This window comes from Prunus persica, chromosome G2 (assembly GCF_000346465.2).
Source record: "Prunus persica cultivar Lovell chromosome G2, Prunus_persica_NCBIv2, whole genome shotgun sequence".
NCBI classification, from domain to species: Eukaryota; Viridiplantae; Streptophyta; class Magnoliopsida; order Rosales; family Rosaceae; genus Prunus; species Prunus persica.
The window spans coordinates 23,665,069-23,672,099 of record NC_034010.1 but is presented as its reverse complement, the minus strand read 5'-3'; the positions used below and the strand labels follow the sequence as shown (position 1 = coordinate 23,672,099).

The 7,031-nt window shown below is 37.3% G+C and overlaps 1 pseudogene; it reads left to right on the top strand.

The window, feature by feature from the left end:
- LOC18785910 lies at positions 1,613 to 4,858 on the top strand (annotated as a pseudogene).

Genomic DNA, 7,031 nt, shown 5'->3' with positions numbered 1-7,031 from the left:
CTAAACTATTTAAATCTAAAACTTTACCCTACGTGGCTTAGAAATCTTAAATTCCTCAAATATCTCTTCATTATCGATATTATTAGCAAACTCTCTTTCAATGTGAAGAATCATGCAATTAGCAAGGAATTCATTAGCTATGGTGCTTCGGAGTCTATTCTTAATAATTCTCATACATGAAAAAGCTCGTTCCGTTGTTACTGTAGAAACAGGAAGAGTCAACACCAAATGAATCAACCTGTAAAGCAAATGGTAGTTTTTTGCCAAAGTTTGACATAACTGAGGAAGAGTGGTGAGATCCTTCAAGCAAGGAAGGCGATGTATATCATTTTGAAAATACCCCAACTCAATTTCTAAAGCTTTCAAGTCACTTAGACTGAAATCAACATAATAAGTTCAACTGTTTGCTATGGAAATCTATCATGTAACTTCCTCAACATGCAATCTATCACATCATTAATGTCAGATCCCGGGATCGGCTCTGCCGTAGCATGATATTGTCCGTTTTGGGCCCCCCTCTCTGGCCCTCACGGTTTTGTTTCTGGTAGCTCACGAGCAACTTTCCAGTGGGTCACCCATCCTGGGATTGCTCTGGCCCCCAACTCGCTTAACTTCGGAGTTCCTACGACTCCGAAGCCAGTGAGCTCCCAAAAGGCCTCGTGCTAGATGGATGCGGGTGTGCACATATAAGGCACATCACCCCCTCTCCGTTGGTTGATGTGGGATCTTACAATTAAATACATCAATGTGATAGTAATGTTCAACCGTAATAAAATCTTTTTGTTGACAAGAACTACGTGCGCCCATCATATAACAAAAACTCATATCAGGAACATCAATACCATGTTGTTCACAAAATGATACCACACTCATGAATAAATCATCTCAGCCATGTGCCCTCATATCTTTGAATTGATTTTATGTTTTCAACAAAGTTTAAAGCACTTATAATATCTTGAGTTTTTGTCTGAAACATTTGACAAAGAAAGTTGGTTAATTCCATAATTTTATCCATCAAAAGAAATGAAAACATAAACTCAAAAGACATCATAGAAAGTAGGTCCATAATCACTAATTTCCTAGAGAAGTATTTTAGTCTCTTTCTATAAACTCAACAAACTTGTAATAGAGGCAAAGTGAGATCCCCAACGAGTGGCTCCAGCTCGTTTCAAACTACGACCTTGATTAAATCCTCTACCTGTCTCAAGTTCCCCAGAATTCAACATCTCTTTAAGTTCAGCTTTTCGAATTAAATTTAACTCATTACAGTGCTTAGCAAAAGCACTAACAAAATTCACAATGTTAGTCAACATTGAAAAAAATTTCCGTACAACTTTCACATGCTTATATTGCTTTTTATTGTTTTTGTTAAAGGAGAAAGTTTGAGTGGATTGGTCTATTGTTTTTGTTAAAAGAAAAAAATTGAGTGGGTTGGGTTTAAGTTGGCAGAAGAAATTTAATTGTATTGGGTATTGGGTAATTTTTGATTTGGCAAAAAATAAAGTAGGCGGCTACCTACCCTGCCCTTAGGGTGGGACAGCCCTGCAACCACTTATTATAAATGTTTATTTATTTAGTAAGTTTCAAATGTGGGACTTTTCTATCTTCAACAATGGCTTCTTCATTGGAGAGGAAAAGCCATCCCAAAATAAATCATGTTGAGCCTGGGGATGAAATTACAAAGGAAGAGGAAGAAGAAAGCTTTTGCTATGCCATGCAGCTGGTGGGTTCTTCTGTGCTGTCCATATCTCTGCAATCAGCAATTGAGCTTGGCGTTTTTGACATCATAGCCAAAGAGGGTCCAGGCGCCAAGCTCTCTTTGTCTGAGATCGCAGCCAAGATTGGCACCAGGAATTCTGAGGCACCCATGATGATGGATAGGATCCTCAGGCTCCTCGCCAGCCACTCTGTTCTCCATTGCTCTCTTGTTGCTGCTAATGAGGATGAAAATGGTGGGTCTGATTTTCAAAGGGTCTATAGCCTTGGCCCTGTATCTAAGTACTTTGTGAATGATGTAGAAGGTGGTTCTTTGGGCCCCTTGATGGCATTGGATCAAGACAAGGTCTTCATGGAAAGCTGGTTAATTTAGTCCTCTTGGTCCTGCCACTAATTAAGTTATACTCTTTTATTTTCTCCTTTATTCATTTATTACTAATTTATTACTAATTTTTTATAGAGTCGGGATGGAGGAATACACAAAAAGCCACACTTTTCCACATACTTTTTCAGCCCTTAAGAGTTCAAAAAATATGATATTTAAAAAACAATTCATATATTTATGAAGACATTTAGCCAGTACAGTCTGATGTACCAAACGAGTCCTCAGTTACTACATAGCATATGTTTATATGATTTCAATGGGTCCTCTTTCTCTTTGATAACTTTATATTCTGTTTTTTAAACAAGTTGAAGGCAATAGTTGTGTGAGGTGAGGTGAGGCTTGGACTTCATAATACAAAGGTTTCATTGGCAGAAGGAATCACAAAATTACATTATCTTCATCTTCTTCTTGCTTTTACACAGTGGAACGTGTGCTTTAAAGAAAGAAAAAATGGTGACAGAGAACAGGGTTGTTCTGAATAGTTAGAGAGAGAAAATGGTTGGTATAAATGAGGGGGAAGAGAATATACAGCTAATGTAGGAAAAATACTTTATTGTAATAAGGATATCCCTGTTTTATTATTTCCGGCCAATAATACAATAATACGTTGATAAGTTATCTCATATGTCATTATGTTATTGACTGGGAATAGCAAAAAATGTTTTCCCCGTTGTTGCACGATAGTTTCTCTTTGTAGGAAAAAAAATTCTCTCCTAATGTAGAGGTAGTCTCGTACTGTGTGCATTGGGTTAATGACACCAATAAAATAATAAATAAGCTTCTAATATCAGATTTGTTTTCAACCGTAGGGTGAAGAAACATCTAAAGGCTGAAAAGGTGTGTCAAGAAGAAGTGTAGCTTTTTGTGTGTCCCAAATCTTCACCCTTTTTATCTATTTTAGTTTGATTAATGTACTGGCACATGCATTACATAAAAAAAAAAAATTAGTATAATGAAGAAACTAGAAAACTCTGGGAGAATGATTGAATTTGGGTGTAAGGAGACATGCTCACTGTTATTATACCCAAATTTATAGACAATCTCATTCCTTAAAATGGCATAATTAAAGTTAGTCTGGGATCTTGGCTAAGAAAGTAACTATTAAATTATAAATCGTCCACCCAATAATAGAAGAAAGTCCCTATATAATTCAAATTTTATATATGTTCCCCAAGTCAAAGAAACAACCCACATAGTTTGTGCTAATTATAATACTAATTGGGTCTCAACTGAAAGATGCAGTTGTTGAAGGAGGAATTCCATTTAACAGGGTCCATGGCATGCAAACTTTTGAGTTTCTAGGTTTGGACCCCAGGTTTAATCAAGTGTTCAACACAGCAATGTTTAACCACACCACCATTGTCATCAAGAAACTTCTTCACATCTACAAGGGTTTTCAAGACAAGAACCTCACACAACTTATTGATGTTGGTGGTGGCTTTGGAGTGACCCTTAATCTGGTCACATCTAGATATCCCCATATAAGGGGTATCTACTACGACTTGCCCCATGTCGTAAATCATCCCCTTCCTATCCTGGTAGGACTTTAATTTATTTGATTCAATGTGAAATCTTAGTTTTTGCTTCATCGGAAGCAGTCTGCAGCATAAAATGGGAGTTAAATTTTTTTTGCAGGTGTGGAACATGTTTGCTAGTGTTCCAATTCCAAGTGGGGATGCCATTTTTTTGAAGGTAATTTTTGAATTTCTCAAGCATTAATTAAAATTTTGGTTTTCTTCTATAGTTTAACAATGGTAACTATATATATGAAGCTGTTCTACTTGTCTTCTGATACATTTGTTTGTAGTGGATACTTCATAATCGGAGCGATGAGCACTGCCTAAAGCTGTTGAAGAATTGTTGCAAAGCTATTCCAGACAATGGAAAAGTGATTGTTGTGGAAGAACTACTTCCAGCTATGCCAGATACTAGGGGTGGGCATTGGGACCGGAAAACCGGAACACCGAACCGAACCGGTGAAAAAAAACCGGAAAAAAAACCGGTTGACCAAAAAAGTCAACAAACCGGACCGGAACCGGACCGAACCGGTTCCAACCGGTTCCGGTTCTGGTTTTACATCTCTCCGCACCGGACCGGACCGAACCGGACCGGTCATATATTTTATATTTATATTTTTACAAAATTTTAAAATCTAATGCCATTTTTTAACTTTTATAATCACTAATTTTCCAAGTTCAACTTCAAAAAATTTCTAAATGTATGAATTGGATTATTTGTTCATTTTTAAGCTAAAAAAATAAGTTATTTATTATAATTTTTTATTAAAAAAAGTTAAAAAAAAAATTTTTTTTTTAAAAAAATTAAAAAATTAAAAAATTAATAATCCGGTTCAAAACCAGAACCGGACCGGAACCGGTTAGAACCGAACCGGCCGGTTTTTGAAATTTTTTTTGCTTAAACCGGACCAAACCAGACCGGTTAAATAATACCGGTTTCGGTTCTGGTTTGAGGTGAGAACCGGACCGAACCGGACCGCGCCCACCCCTACCAGATACTAGCACTGCTGTGAAAAGCACTTCCCAACTTGATGTGATTATGATGACTCAAATTCCGGGAGCGAAGGAGAGGAGAACAAGAAATCATGGCCCTGGCAACTGGTGCTGAGATATGAATGTTTTGTCTGTAACCTTTGGGTTATGGAATTCTTTAATTAGCCAAGTGATATGAAAGCTTACACACAAAAATGAAAGTGTTCCGAGCCTGTGCTCACATCACATCAATAACAAAAACACTCAATTCAAGCCTATTAAAATATTTGCAAATGTTTCTTGTCTATAAGCAAGAAATTATTTAAGACTCGGAACATTTTGTCGGCAGATTATTTTACTTTTATCTTTCCCTTGTGAAGTAACAGAAGAAACGCAATGACATGAATTATTGTTCCATAGTTACATGTATCTCGCAGACAAAGTGAAGAATGTTCACATATTTATCAACAAGGAGTTTTTTCATCTGCCATAAAGTGGAGAGATTACTGGAGACTCTCAGACTCCATTGCTACCCTCTCGAGGAGTACTAAATGCATGAATGGCCCTCCAACCATCCATCTTTCAGGTACATAGAAGTATACAAGAAAGAAGTCGGCCGTTCGGAAATTTAAAGGTTAAAGGTAAATTGTGTTGTGGATGCTCTTAAGGTTAAAGGTTTGGAAATTATGTATTAAGAGAAGACAATGAAAGAGATCAACTATCCAGTAGAACAAATCTTTCATTCTGCTTTGGTCAACGAGTAAAACAAATCTTTCTAATCTTCCTTTTCTGGACACAAAAGACAGAGTTCAAAAGTTAAATTGAGATTGGCATTTTTTATATATCTTAGCCAAAAAGGCTCGACGGCTTTAAGCCTTTAGCCCTGGTGTGTGTCCAAGTACTCTGTGACAAATGAATGGCGCTTCCTTGCGAAATTCTATAGTGGGGGTGCTATATATGGACCTCTCATGCGGACATTCGTATTAGTCATATGATCATTTCATTATCTTAAGTAAGGTTACTATTCAGATGAATCATGCGGTTAATTAGCGATATATTGATGAAAATGTCAAAGATGTTCTAAATTATATAGAAAAGTTGATATAAATCCAAATTCCTATTGAGGAGTTGGGTTTAATCCTCATATTTGGTGACTTTGATCCAAGTCCTTTGACTTTTATGGCATATAGAATTACTTTCCTTTTTAATATTTTTTGATGTAATCTTTTATTATTTTATTTTTAAAATCATTTTTCGTTCCAATGTTGCCCCTTATGACTTGAATCGGCTAATAATCATTTATGTCATATTGCCTATTGCCTATTGCCTATTGCATAGGTATATATGACAGGACCCGCCCCGAAATTTTCCGAAAACCGGAGCGGACCCTGTCTTTGTTATTGACATCACCCCGATGTTGGGCCCACTTACTAAAAACTCAAAACTCTCTACCAAAAATTTTGGCAAAGTCTCCCCTATAAATTGAACAAATCCAACAAAATCCAACATGCATAAAAATACATAATATAATCCCAACCAGCAGCATGTTTTCAAGCGAATAAACAGTTTACAACAAAGGCCTCCGGCCTCACAAATCAAACCCTAACAGGGGTGATAACAGAGCATGTCTAAGAAATTCAATTACAACAAAAAAAACAGAGTTCAAAGGAAATAACATGAAGAAAGAGTCCTACGAAGGCTCAAGGCTCGGAAGCACACGATCCGGCTCTGCTGCGGAGCTCAGTCAACTACTGGCTGGGGGGCGCAAAATAGAAAATTGTGAGTGGACAAAAATAAAAATTCAGTTCAGTGTAAACCAACGTAATATAACCCTACCGTTTAGAAAACCATGCAAGAAATCCAAATGCATCCCAAAACCATCATAATCAAGCATATATATATATATCAAATCAAAATCAAATACCGGATGCCAAGTCCGAAATCCATAAAGCAAGGTTTTACAAACCCACCATCCAAATTTTACAATCCCACAACTAAACTCTCGAAAGCGTACCTATTGGCACGACCGATAAGGAAGTATCCTCACCGAGAAACAAGAACGAATGAATAGCTATATATATAATTATATAATATGATATAACCACACCTAGTTGTACCGGGGAAACAATCCAACCAGGGGATTGTTTGACTAGTCACCATGGCAGAGTCCCAGTAAATAAATTCCTCAATTCACCATGTGACTAGGGAACGAGCCGTCCAACTGGGGGCCAACTCTTAGCCAGCACGTACCATCGATAGCCTCAAAACCCGTACTTCTGTGACCAGTCCTACGCGCGCAGACTACCCAATCAAGGGTCTACAGCAACATTCCATCAAGGATGCCCTGAGTTCCGACAATTCCAAGTATCTCAAGTTTCCGTATCCAAGTTCCAAATCCGAGGAGGTACATAGGGTAGTGCTTATAGCACTCCGAACTGACA